Source organism: Drosophila sechellia, unplaced genomic scaffold, assembly GCF_004382195.2.
Source record: "Drosophila sechellia strain sech25 unplaced genomic scaffold, ASM438219v1 U_269, whole genome shotgun sequence".
Taxonomy (NCBI): Eukaryota; Metazoa; Arthropoda; class Insecta; order Diptera; family Drosophilidae; genus Drosophila; species Drosophila sechellia.
In genome coordinates, this window is record NW_022611211.1 from 6,923 (window position 1) to 20,592 (window position 13,670).

Consider the following 13,670-nt stretch of genomic DNA (forward strand, 5'->3'; position numbering starts at 1 on the left):
TCTCCGGACGTGATCATGTGACGCCTTGCGTGTTACGGTTGTTTCGCAAAAGTTGACCGAACTTGATTATTTAGAGGAAGTAAAAGTCGTAACAAGGTTTCCGTAGGTGAACCTGCGGAAGGATCATTATTGTATAATATCCTTATCGTTAATAAATATTTGTTATAATACAAATAAATACAATTTACCAAAATAAAAATATTACAAAATGATTCCACGGAATCAAAAGTTAAGTCAAAATAAAATGAAGATGGCTTTTATTTTATATGTGGGGCTTGGCAACCTCATAAAAGACTTTAACATTATTAATGTTGCTGGTGCGTATTTGTGGGGCAGTACTTTACTACAACAACCGGCGTTTCCTATAAAAACAAATTCTCGAAAATGGAAATCGAAGAAACTAAACTAAATTCGAAAAGTAGAAGTCGAATTAAAATAAAAATAATTTTGAATGTGTGGTAATCAAATAAGTGTGTGTGTATATGGACCATAATATACACGCGTTGCGAATATGTATTGTTCATCTATGTTATGAGCATACGTTGGCTAATGCAACAACCTAAAATATACAATGTTTGTACCTGTCATCCATCAGGTTAATGTTTTATATAAATTTTGCAGTATGTGTCACCCAAAATAGCAAACCATAACCAGATTATTATGATACATAATGCTTATATGAAACTAAGACATTTCGCAACATTTATTTTAGGTATAAAAATAAATTTATTGAAGGAATTGATATATGCCAGTAAAATGGTGTATTTTTAATTTCTTTCAATAAAAACAATATTGACATTATATAAAATTGAATTATAAAACTCTAAGCGGTGGATCACTCGGCTCATGGGTCGATGAAGAACGCAGCAAACTGTGGCGTCATCGTGTGAACTGCAGGACACATGAACATCGACATTTTGAACGCATATCGCAGTCCATGCTGTTATGTACTTTAATTAATTTTATAGTGCTGCTTGGACTACATATGGTTGAGGGTTGTAAGACTATGCTAATTAAGTTGTTTATAAATTTTTTATAAGCATATGGTATATTATTGGATTAAATAATGATTTTATTCATAATATTAAAAAAGAAATGAAAAACATTATCTCACATTTGAATGTGAAAAACGAAGAGAAATATTTTCTTTTTCAATCAAATAATACTGAGAAATGTCTAGCATAAAAAATTGAAATATTTTTCATCTAGAATTGTCTCTTATTAATGATTCGGAAAAAGAAAAATCTTGGTTTTGTTATTATTCTTCGTTGGTTCGTTAAATGGATAAAAATGACTTTGCTTACAAGAACTATTGGAACTATTTATAACGAATTTAATTGATTGTTTTATCATTTATATATAAAGAATTTATGGCAAAATATAGTTATATATACAACCTCAACTCATATGGGACTACCCCTGAATTTAAGCATATTAATTAGGGGAGGAAAAGAAACTAACAAGGATTTTCTTAGTAGCGGCGAGCGAAAAGAAAACAGTTCAGCACTAAGTCACTTTGTCTATATGGCAAATGTGAGATGCAGTGTATGGAGCGTCAATATTCTAGTATGAGAAATTAATGATTTAAGTCCTTCTTAAATGAGGCCATTTACCCATAGAGGGTGCCAGGCCCGTATAACGTTAATGATTGCTAGATGATGTTTCCAAAGAGTCGTGTTGCTTGATAGTGCAGCACTAAGTGGGTGGTAAACTCCATCTAAAACTAAATATAACCATGAGACCGATAGTAAACAAGTACCGTGAGGGAAAGTTGAAAAGAACTCTGAATAGAGAGTTAAACAGTACGTGAAACTGCTTAGAGGTTAAGCCCGATGAACCTGAATATCCGTTATGGAAAATTCATCATTAAAATTGTAATATTTAAATAATATTATTAAGAATAATGTGCATTTTTTCCATATAAGGACATTGTAATCTATTAGCATATCCCAAATTTATCATAAAATATAACTTATAGTTTATTCCAATTAAATTGCTTGCATTTTAACACAGAATAAATGTTATTAATTTGATAAAGTGCTGATAGATTTATATTATTACAGAGCGTTAATTTTTCGGAATTATATAATGGCATAATTATCATTGATTTTTGTGTTTATTATATGCTCTTGTATGATTAAACAATGCGAAAGATTCAGGATACCTTCGGACCCGTCTTGAAACACGGACCAAGGAGTCTAACATATGTGCAAGTTATTGGGATGTAAAACCTAATAGCGTAATTAACTTGACTAATAATGGGATTAAGTTTTTTAGCTATTATAGCTAATTAACACAATCCCGGGGCGTTCTATATAGTTATGTATAATGTATATTTATATTATTTATGCCTCTAACTGGAACGTACCTTGAGCATATATGCTGTGACCCGAAAGATGGTGAACTATACTTGATCAGGTTGAAGTCAGGGGAAACCCTGATGGAAGACCGAAACAGTTCTGACGTGCAAATCGATTGTCAGAATTGAGTATAGGGGCGAAAGACCAATCGAACCATCTAGTAGCTGGTTCCTTCCGAAGTTTCCCTCAGGATAGCTGGTGCATTTTAATATTATATAAAATAATCTTATCTGGTAAAGCGAATGATTAGAGGCCTTAGGGTCGAAACGATCTTAACCTATTCTCAAACTTTAAATGGGTAAGAACCTTAACTTTCTTGATATGAAGTTCAAGGTTATGATATAATGTGCCCAGTGGGCCACTTTTGGTAAGCAGAACTGGCGCTGTGGGATGAACCAAACGTAATGTTACGGTGCCCAAATTAACAACTCATGCAGATACCATGAAAGGCGTTGGTTGCTTAAAACAGCAGGACGGTGATCATGGAAGTCGAAATCCGCTAAGGAGTGTGTAACAACTCACCTGCCGAAGCAACTAGCCCTTAAAATGGATGGCGCTTAAGTTGTATACCTATACATTACCGCTAAAGTAGATGATTTATATTACTTGTGATATAAATTTTGAAACTTTAGTGAGTAGGAAGGTACAATGGTATGCGTAGAAGTGTTTGGCGTAAGCCTGCATGGAGCTGCCATTGGTACAGATCTTGGTGGTAGTAGCAAATAATCGAATGAGACCTTGGAGGACTGAAGTGGAGAAGGGTTTCGTGTGAACAGTGGTTGATCACGAGTTAGTCGGTCCTAAGTTCAAGGCGAAAGCCGAAAATTTTCAAGTAAAACAAAAATGCCTAACTATATAAACAAAGCGAATATAATACACTTGAATAATTTTGAACGAAAGGGAATACGGTTCCAATTCCGTAACCTGTTGAGTATCCGTTTGTTATTAAATATGGGCCTCGTGCTCATCCTGGCAACAGGAACGACCATAAAGAAGCCGTCGAGAGATATCGGAAGAGTTTTCTTTTCTGTTTTATAGCCGTACTACATGGAAGTCTTTCGCAGAGAGATATGGTAGATGGGCTAGAAGAGCATGACATATACTGTTGTGTCGATATTTTCTCCTCGGACCTTGAAAATTTATGGTGGGGACACGCAAACTTCTCAACAGGCCGTACCAATATCCGCAGCTGGTCTCCAAGGTGAAGAGTCTCTAGTCGATAGAATAATGTAGGTAAGGGAAGTCGGCAAATTAGATCCGTAACTTCGGGATAAGGATTGGCTCTGAAGATTGAGATAGTCGGGCTTGATTGGGAAACAATAACATGGTTTATGTGCTCGTTCTGGGTAAATAGAGTTTCTAGCATTTATGTTAGTTACTTGTTCCCCGGATAGTTTAGTTACGTAGCCAATTGTGGAACTTTCTTGCTAAAATTTTTAAGAATACTATTTGGGTTAAACCAATTAGTTCTTATCAATTATAACGATTATCAATTAACAATCAATTCAGAACTGGCACGGACTTGGGGAATCCGACTGTCTAATTAAAACAAAGCATTGTGATGGCCCTAGCGGGTGTTGACACAATGTGATTTCTGCCAGTGCTCTGAATGTCAAAGTGAAGAAATTCAAGTAAGCGCGGGTCAACGGCGGGAGTAACTATGACTCTCTTAAGGTAGCCAAATGCCTCGTCATCTAATTAGTGACGCGCATGAATGGATTACGAGATTCGCTGACTGTTTTCCGCTAATTGCTAAAGTCGTGAATCTAAAGCGAAACAAGCACAGCCAAGGGAACGAGAGTTTTTCGAGTAAGCTTTTTGATCAGCTGTCACAAAGCTTATTGGTGGGAGTCACTGCTAAGGTTTGTGTCTAGGGAGAGTTTTAGTGCTACAGACTCTACCGATAGGTGGAGCTCGAGTTCCAGAGCAACTACCTTTTGTCAGCGAGTAAACGAGCATACGGTTGCTGGCGTCGACGGTAGGTGGAGCCACCATCGTATTTATGCCGATGGAGAGCGACAGCAGCGCGAGTGCCTTGAGCGGAAGTAGTGCCTCGATGAAGTCCAGACGAGGCAGGCGCAGAAGCCATCTGGCATCTAAGAGCTCGGCGCCAAGCAGGCGAAATTGGTTGCCCTGGCATCGAATGGAGTGCCAGAACCCGTTGGGGTACTGGAGGAGCCGTTTTCGTCGCTGGAGGACGCCCGGGCGGCTACGGAGAACGCTGCCATTGATGCTGCCCCCCCCGCTGCTGCCACCGCTGCTGATCCTACTGCTGCCTGCTGCCGACACACTGCTGCCTCCGCCGTTTTCACTGCTGCTAAAATTGTTGCCACCACTGCCACTGCCGCCACCGCTGCCGCCGTGCTGGGCAAGCAGCCATGATGGCAGAGCTGTCGGCACACAGCGCATGGTGAGAAGCAGCTTCCGCAGACTAGGAGAAGTGGACACGGAAGAGCTCTCATATGCTATCAGCCGCTACGATGAGCTGGTGTTGGCGCTAATGCTCCGGTGCGGAGAGCTGGAGACGCGGCTTGCTATGCCGCCAGCCGCCGCCGTCGTTGAATCTGTTGAAAAATACGGCCGCCAATGCTCCCAGATGCAGCAGGTTGCACCTCGCTGCCCGCGGACTACCAAGGTCCGCGAGACGTGGTCAGCGGTGGTGAAGTGCGACGACCCTGCGCTATCGGGGAAAGACATAGCGGAAAAGGTGCGAACGATGGTTGCACCCTCTCTCGGAGTCAGAGTACACGAGGTCCGTGAGCTCCGTCGAGGTGGTGGTGCGATCATTCGCACTCCTTCGGTGGGAGAGCTGCAGAAGGTGGTCGCTTCAAAAAGATTCGCCGAGGTTGGCCTAAATGTGGCACGGAATGCGGCCGAGAAGCCGAAGGTCGTCGTATATGACGTCGACACAGCTATCGGCCCTGAGGAGTTTATGAAGGAGCTCCACGAAAACAACTTCGACAGCGAAATGAATCTGGCCCAGTTTAAGAAGTCAGTGCACCTGGTGACCAAGGCGTGGTCGGTAGCTGACGGCGCCACAGTAAATGTGACGCTGGAGGTTGACGACCGGGCGATGGCGAAGCTTGATGTAGGTCGTGTCTACATCAAGTGGTTCTCATTCCGATGCCGGTCACAGGTCCGCACATACGCCTGCCACAGATGTGTGGGTTTCGACCACAAGGTCAGCGAATGCCGGCAGAAGGATAGTGGTCTGTCGCCATGCGGGCAACAAGGCCACACTGCGGAAAGTGCCAAACCCGGGGGGACTGCGGGAACTGCCGCCACAGAGGCAACCCTCGGGGCATTACAGCTCTCGAGCGTTTGCCCGATATACGGGCGTTGCTGGCGAGGGTGCAAGCTAGACCACTAATGTTTAGCTTCATCCAAGCGAACTGTGGCCGAGGCCGAGCTGCGACCATCGAGCTCGGAGTCCGACTCAGGAGATCGGAGTCTATGTTCGCGCTGGTGCAGGAGCCGTATCTCCGCGGGGACGGAATGGATGTGCTGCCTGAAGGAATGAGAATTTTCATCGATCGGCGAGGGAAGGCAGCCATCCTAGTGGATCACCAGGAGCCATCTGTATGCCAGTGGAGACCCTCCACAGATTATGGCGTATGTCTGGTCGTGAAAGGGAGTTTTGGCTCAATCTTCCTTTGCGCCGCATACTGCCAGTATGATGCACCTCTGGAACCGTACATCCGGTACATGGATGCGGTCCTGCTGCAGGCCAGCAGAACCCCGCAATCCTGGGCCTCGACGCGAATGCAGTGTCCCCCATGTGGCTTAGCAAACTCTCTCGTCATGCCGAGGGCAAGCTAACTACAGACGGGGTGAGCTGCTTCAGAGTGGATGCTGGAGGCAAAGTCGCCGCCCTAAACCAGTCAACAGAGGTGTACACGTTCGATAATTACAGAGCTACAAGCGATATCGACGTGACAATCGTCAATGAGGCAGCATCTATGTGGGCCACATATGAGTGGAGAGTGGACGAGTGGGAATTGAGTGACACAACATCTTATGTTGTGGCCGAACCAACTACCGCGCGCGCAGTTGAGAGCATAGCTCCTGTGCCGTCCTGGAACTTCTCCAATGCACGTTGGCGATTGTTCAAGAGGAAATGGTGAGTAGAGCAGCCGAACTTCCGGAAAACTTCTCAGAGTCGCCGTTGGACCAGCAAGTTTCGACCCTGCGCAGTATAGTACATAATGTATGTGATATTGCGCTGGGAAGAAAGTCCATCCGATTGCCCAGCAGGAGAGCACGTTGGTGGACTGCCGACCTCTGTGATGCAAGGCGCGAAGTCCCGGAGACTTCGTCGCCTACTTCAAATGGAAGGCGTCATGATGATGATGCCGCAATAGAGCGTGTATTGGTCGACCTGGGCGGGCCTCAGCAACTACAAGAAGCTCATTTGGAGGGCGAAAATGGATGAGTGGAAACGCTTCGTGGGAGATCATGCCGACGACCCATGGGGGCGCGTCTATAAGATTTGCCGAGGCCGCAGGAAGTGCACGGAGATTGGGTGCCTCCGCGTGAATGGCGAGATGATCACCGATTGGGGTGACTGTGCACGAGTGCTCCTCCGCAATTTCTTCCAGTTGCGGAGTCCGAAGCACCGACTGCCATCGCGGAGGAAGTCCACCGGCCCTCGAAGTATTCGAGGTTGATGCATGTGTTGCCCGTTGAAGAGCAGGCGCTCTCCCGCTTGGACGGCATTAATGGCACTATCTGCAAGGCAGTCTGGCGCGCCATACCCGAGCACCTTGCATCGTTGTTTTCCCGATGCATCCGATTAGGATACTTTCCCGCTGAGTGGAAGTGCCCACGATTGTCTCGCTGCTCAAAGGGCAGATAAGGACAATGTGAGCCCTCCTCATATAGAGGAATATGCTTGCTACCAGTCTTTGGTAAGGTGCTCGAGGCCATCATGGTGATCGTGTGAGAGAAGTTCTTCCGGAAGGCTGCAGATGGCAATTTGGATTTCGCCAAGGACGATGTGTGGAGGATGCTTGGAGGCACGTGAAGAGCAGTGTTTGTGCCAGCCGGCGCAATACGTGCTCGGCACATTCGTGGACTTCAAAGGAGCATTCGACAACGTCGAATGGAGTGCTGCACTCCGCCGACTAGCCGACTTGGGATGCCGGGAGATGGGCTTGTGGCAGAGCTTTTTCTCCGCCGAAGAGCAGTGATCCGAAGCAGTTCCGGTACTGTGGATGTACCGGTAACTAGAGGCTGCCCGCAGGGTCAATCAGTGGCCCATTTATCTGGGACATACTGATGGATGTACTGCTTCAGCGTCTCCAGCCGTATTGCCAGCTGAGTGCATACGCGGATGACTTGCTGCTTCTCGTCGAGGGAATTCCCGAGCTGAGCTAGAGGAAAAGGTGCAGAGCTGATGTCCATCGTAGAAGCGTGGGGAGCGGGAAGTTGGCGTTACCGTCTCGACCAGCAGACGGTAATAATGCTGCTGAAGGTGCCTTGAGACGTGCGCTACGGTGAGGTTTGCTGGAGCGAACCTTCCGTATGTGCGTAGCTGTCGTACCTTGGCATCACGGTCAGTGAAGGAATGAATTCCTCACGCACATAGCTCGCTTCGCCAGCGGATGACCGGAGTCGTTGGAGCATTGGCGCGTTGCTTCGAGCCGACTGGGGCTTCAGTCCTCGAGCCAGGCGGACCATATATGACGGACTCATGGCACCTTGTGTGCTGTTTGGTGCCCCGGTATGGTATGACACCGCCGAACAGGTAGCCGCCCGGAGACGACTAGCCTCCTGCCAGAGGCTAATCCTGCTTGGATGCCTTTCGGTATGCCGAACAGTGTCCACAGTGGCACTGCAGGTACTTGGCGGAGCTCCCCGCTTGACTTGGCTGCTAAGTTTTTAGCGGTCAAGTACAAGCTGAAGCGTGGATACCCGCTGGAGGAGAACGACTGGCTATACGGCGAGGACACTACGTGTCTAAGCTGGAAGCAGAGGAAGACTCGCCTAGAGGAGTGCTTGCTGCAGAATTGGCAAAACAGATGGGATGACGACAGCGAACCAGGACGGGTGACGCACAAGTTCATCCCATACGTCACTCTCGCCTATCGAGATCCAAGCTTTGGATTCTCGATGAGGACGTCTTTCCTGCTGACAGGTCACGGTCGTTTAACGCATTTTTGCAAGGGAGAGCCCTCAGCGATACCACTGCTTGCGCTTGTGGTGATCCATATGAGGACTGGATGCACATATTGTGCGCTTGTCCTCTATATGCAGATTTGCGAAACCTCGATGGACTTGGAGTGCAGCGCCTTGGCGAAACTGGACCTTCAATAGAATCCTGGAAGATCAGCAGAGGATTCAACGGCTGGCAGCGTTTGCGACGAGGTGTTCCGTAGGAGGAGGGGTATTTAGCCCAAAACTTCGCCGTGTGGTTAGCGGGCGAGAATACTTCCACAGCCCGCTATTGCTTGTCGTAAGAGGCGACTAATATAGCGACTGGTTCCTCTAACCATGCTTGTCGGAGCAAAAGGAGGAGGCCACCGAGCCTCTCTTTCGGTACCACGGGTTGTGCTGCTCCAAGACAGCACATTGAGGTAGGCCCCTGGTGGGAGTATCGTGGTGGCTGTGGTTGATACCCATATCGCGGGTAGAGCCTTCGTGTTCGACGTTTGAGTTACGGTGCTAGTTGCGCAAAACTCGGGTGCTGTGACCCAGAAGATCAGTAGAGATTTTAGGTAGATCTCGCTCCTCAGCAAGGGGAGTGCTTGCCGGCAAGCAAGTACTCGAATTGCTACCGGGGTGGTCGCTATGTACATAGCTATAGCTTCCAGTCCGGGACGTTTGTCTGGCGTATCCAGACTCATGCACCATGTTGATACATGCACCACTTGTGGGTGTTCAGGGTGTCGTGGTTGTAATCCCTTCAGTGTGGAACACGCCACGTAAAACAAGTTCGGAGAGGTCCGAAAGTCACTGTCCCTATCTACTATCTAGCGAAACCACAGCCAAGGGAACGGGCTTGGAATAATTAGCGGGGAAAGAAGACCCTTTTGAGCTTGACTCTAATCTGGCAGTGTAAGGAGACATAAGAGGTGTAGAATAAGTGGGAGATATTAGACCTCGGTTTGGTATCGTCAATGAAATACCACTACTCTTATTGTTTCCTTACTTACTTGATTAAATGGAACGTGTATCATTTCTAGCCATTATACGGATATATTTATTATATCTTATGGTATTGGGTTTTGATGCAAGCTTCTGATCAAAGTATCACGAGTTTGTTATATAATCGCAAACAAATTCTTTAATAAAACGATGCATTTATGTATTTTTTGATTTGAAAATTTGGTATAACTCCAATTACTCAGGTATGATCCAATTCAAGGACATTGCCAGGTAGGAGTTTGACTGGGGCGGTACATCTCTCAAATAATAACGGAGGTGTCCCAAGGCCAGCTCAGTGCGGACAGAAACCACACATAGAGCAAAAGGGCAAATCTGACTTGATCTCGGTGTTCAGTACACACAGGGACAGCAAAAGCTCGGCCTATCGATCCTTTTGGTTTAAAGAGTTTTTAACAAGAGTGTCAGAAAAGTTACCATAGGGATAACTGGCTTGTGGCGGCCAAGCGTTCATAGCGACGTCGCTTTTGATCCTTCGATGTCGGCTCTTCCTATCATTGTGAAGCAAAATTCACCAAGCGTTGGATTGTTCACCCATGCAAGGGAACGTGAGCTGGGTTTAGACCGTCGTGAGACAGGTTAGTTTTACCCTACTATGACAAAACGTTGTTGCGACAGCATTCCTGCGTAGTACGAGAGGAACCGCAGGTACGGACCAATGGCACAATACTTGTTCGAGCGAACAGTGGTATGACGCTACGTCCGTTGGATTATGCCTGAACGCTCTAAGGTCGTATCCGTGCTGGACTGCAATGATAAATAAGGGGCAATTGCATTGTATGGCTTCTAAACCATTTAAAGTTTATAATTTATTTATAAACGACAATGGATTGATGCCAATGTAATTTGTAACATAGTAAATTAGGAGGATCTTCGATCACCTGATGCCGCGCTAGTTACATATAAAAGCATATTTAATACAATGACAAAGCCTAGAATCAATTGTAAACGACTTTTGTAACAGGCAAGGTGTTGTAAGTGGTTGAGCAGCTGCCATACTGCGATCCACTGAGCTTATCCTTTGCTTGATGATCGATAAATAAATGATTCCTGTACAAACACTCGTCATCAATAGTGACGCAATGATATTTCCTAAAATAATATAAAACTTTAATGATTGTGTCATTGCCAAACACCTCGTCCATCAATTAGTGACGCATATGATATTGTCCCTATCATATAATTAATTTAATATGGATTTGTCAATTGCCAAACACTCTCATCAATTTTAGTGACGCATATGATATTGTCCCTATCAATAATTTTTAAAGACTTTAATGAATTGTGTCAATTAGTGACGATAATATTGTCCTTCATTAATATCAATTTTTTTTAGTTGCCATCGTCATCATTGTCCCTATATTCTATCATATAATTGATATAAGACTTTAAAGAATTGTGTCCAAGTTGGCCAAACACACTCGTCATCAATTTTAGGTTTTTTTTTTTTTTTTTTTTTTTCTTTAGGTGCGTTTTATTTTATTTAAATTGTCCTAGTGAACATAATTAAATGGTTTTGCGGGGGAACATTACTTAAGGATACATTGTACATTTTGTGGCGGGTTTATATGTGTTTGTCTATTGTTGTGGAAGATCGAGAGGGTGTCTCCTCATGAGACGTCTGCTTGTTTGGCTATTGTCTAACAGGTTGGTGGCGAGGTGGTTAGGGTGGTTTTTCGAGCCTTTTCAGGTATCTCTCGCTGAGCCTGGAGATTTCATCAGCGACTTGTGGATTCCAAGTTCCCTATGTATGGCGACATTCTCGTGGTAGGGATGCGCATTACAGGCAATTCTCAAGCACCTATTCTGGAACCGCTGTATACGCAGGCGATTCGTGTGGCTTGCCGTGCCCCATAGCTGTATCCCGTAGGTCCAGATGGGCTTGAGAATTGCCTTGTACACCAGGATTTTGTGGTTCTGCCTTAGCTTGGACCCTCTCCAATAAGCCAATGCATCTGCCTCAGACGCGCATCGGCCTGTATGCGTTTGCTGACGATGTGGGGACGCCAAGTGAGCCTGCGGTCCAGGGTAAGTCCTAGTACTTGGGTGCGGGTGCGTTGGGAATGATGACTCCGTTTAGCGTGACCGGTGGGCAGTCTCCTCTCCTTAGTGCAAATGTTGTTTGGGTAGATTTTTTCCGCGTTCACTACGATGTTCCACCTGCTGAGCCAGGGATGTAGCGCGTCCATTTGCCTTTGGATTGTTTCGGAGGGCTTCTCGTGGGTCGGATGAGGAGGCGAGGAAAGCCGTGTATCTGCATAAGTCGCTATAGTTAGGTTCCTGGAGGGGATTATGGAAGGTCTGCGGTGTAAAGGGTGTACAGTATTGGTCCGAGCACACTGCCTTGCGGGAACTCCAGCTCTGATCAGTCTGGGTAGGCTTATTGCACTTCCGCATCTGACTTGGAATGCTCTTCCCTCAGTGTAGGATTTGAGGAGGGTAAAATGGGGGCTTGGGAGGTAGGATTTGAGTTTATGGAGGAGTCCAGGATGCCAAACTCTGTCGAATGCCTGCTTCACGTCGAGCATTACAGCGCAGCAGTATTTCTTTTGGCTCGAATGCCTCGAGGATCCGTTCGACTAGCCGGTGGCATTGCTCTGGTGTTCCGTGGGAGCGCCTGAAAGCCAAACTGGTGATCGGGGATCAAACCAGCCTCATCCAGTAACTGGGCAATACTGCGCAAAAATCCTCTTTCGAGTTTTTGGGAGAGGATTGCCAGCAAACTAATCGGACGATAGGAGGCGAGATTGGCTTAGGCTTACCAGGCTTGAGGAGGACAATAACCTCTGCTCTTTTCCACTCTTCCGGGAAGTACCCTAGCCGGAAGCAGCTGTTGTAAATGCTGGCCAGCATTTGTGTGCAGCGGATGGGAGCATTTTTAGGGCCGCCGCATCTATACGATCCAGGCCTGGAGATTTGTTGTTCTTCAGTAGAGCAATCTCCTGCGCAACTTCCTCAGGGTCGACTGTTCCAACGGGGCCGGGAGAGCTTGGGCTATTGAGAACCGGGCTGTTTCAGCATGTTTCTTCGGCAGTGCAGCAGTCGAACGGAGAGAAGGCGTTGTAAAGGTGTTCGGCGAAAGCTTCTGCTCTTCAGCATCCGAAAGGCACCAGGATCCATCTGCTTTGCGCACTGCGGAACCTTTTTGGCTGGTCGTTTAATGTGGCGGGGGACGTTCCACAGATTGTGGGCTGGGGCCCGGGAGAGAGTTCCTCGAGGAATCTGAGGAAGGAGTCCTGGCGTAGGCTGGAGATCTTGTCCTTCAACTCCTTTGTGGCGTGATTGAGCGCTGTTTTGTCTCTTGGATTGCGGCGTCAAGAACCAACTCTCCTGAGAGCCTCTTCTCAGTCACGAGTGCCGGCAATTCCGGGGACAGAGGTGGAGGTCCCTGCTAGGTGTTCTCGCAGTCTTTGGTGGCGGTGGGCTTGCGAATTCCGCAGCGTTTTGCATCTGCCTGGTGAGATTCCCGATAGCTTCATCAATGTTCCTGGGTGTGTTGAGATGGGTTCGGATTGACGGTGGAGAGCATCCAGGACGCGAATTGGCGGCGTCGGTATATTTTCCAGTGAGCCTTCTGAGCGGGGTTTTCCTGAGGACTGGCGTGTTGATTAGCACGTTTATTGCACAGTGGTCTGACAGGAGATCAGATTGTTGTGCAAGCTGATCTTCGCATGCCCTATGCCTTTCGACACAGCAAAAGTCCAGTAGGTCTGGAGTCTTGAGGGGATTCGTTGGCCAGTGAGTGGGCTCGCCAGTGGAGTGGCAGTCCCAGTCGGTGGCGTTGCAGGTACCCAAACAGAGTTTTCCCTTTGGGGTTGTTGGCGCGCGATCCCCACCAAGAATGTTTGGCGTTATAATCTCCAGCTGCTATGAAGCGGGGCCCAAAATGCTCGAAGAACTCACTGAGGTGAGATGCTGTTATGCGGTATCTGGGGGGAAAGTAGACCGCTCCAATGTCTAAATCTCCTTGCGGGCTGACAATCCTGATGACAGGACATTGGTGCCCAGTCTGCTGAAACGCGGGCAGCTCTAGGTATTGAATACCGCTCCTGATGAGGATGGCTGCTCCACCGCGTGCTCTGCCAGAAGGATGGTCTGCATGGATGAGGTCATATCCGCTGATATTAAAGTGGGATCTGGGGGAGA

The 13,670-nt window shown here is 46.8% G+C and overlaps 2 pseudogenes; both read left to right on the top strand.

Annotated features, from left to right (window-relative positions):
- Positions 1-819: 819 nt before the first annotated feature.
- LOC116803007 lies at positions 820-999 on the top strand (annotated as a pseudogene).
- A 394-nt stretch (positions 1,000-1,393) lies between these two features.
- LOC116803009 lies at positions 1,394-10,561 on the top strand (annotated as a pseudogene).
- The last annotated feature ends 3,109 nt before the right edge of the window (positions 10,562-13,670 follow it).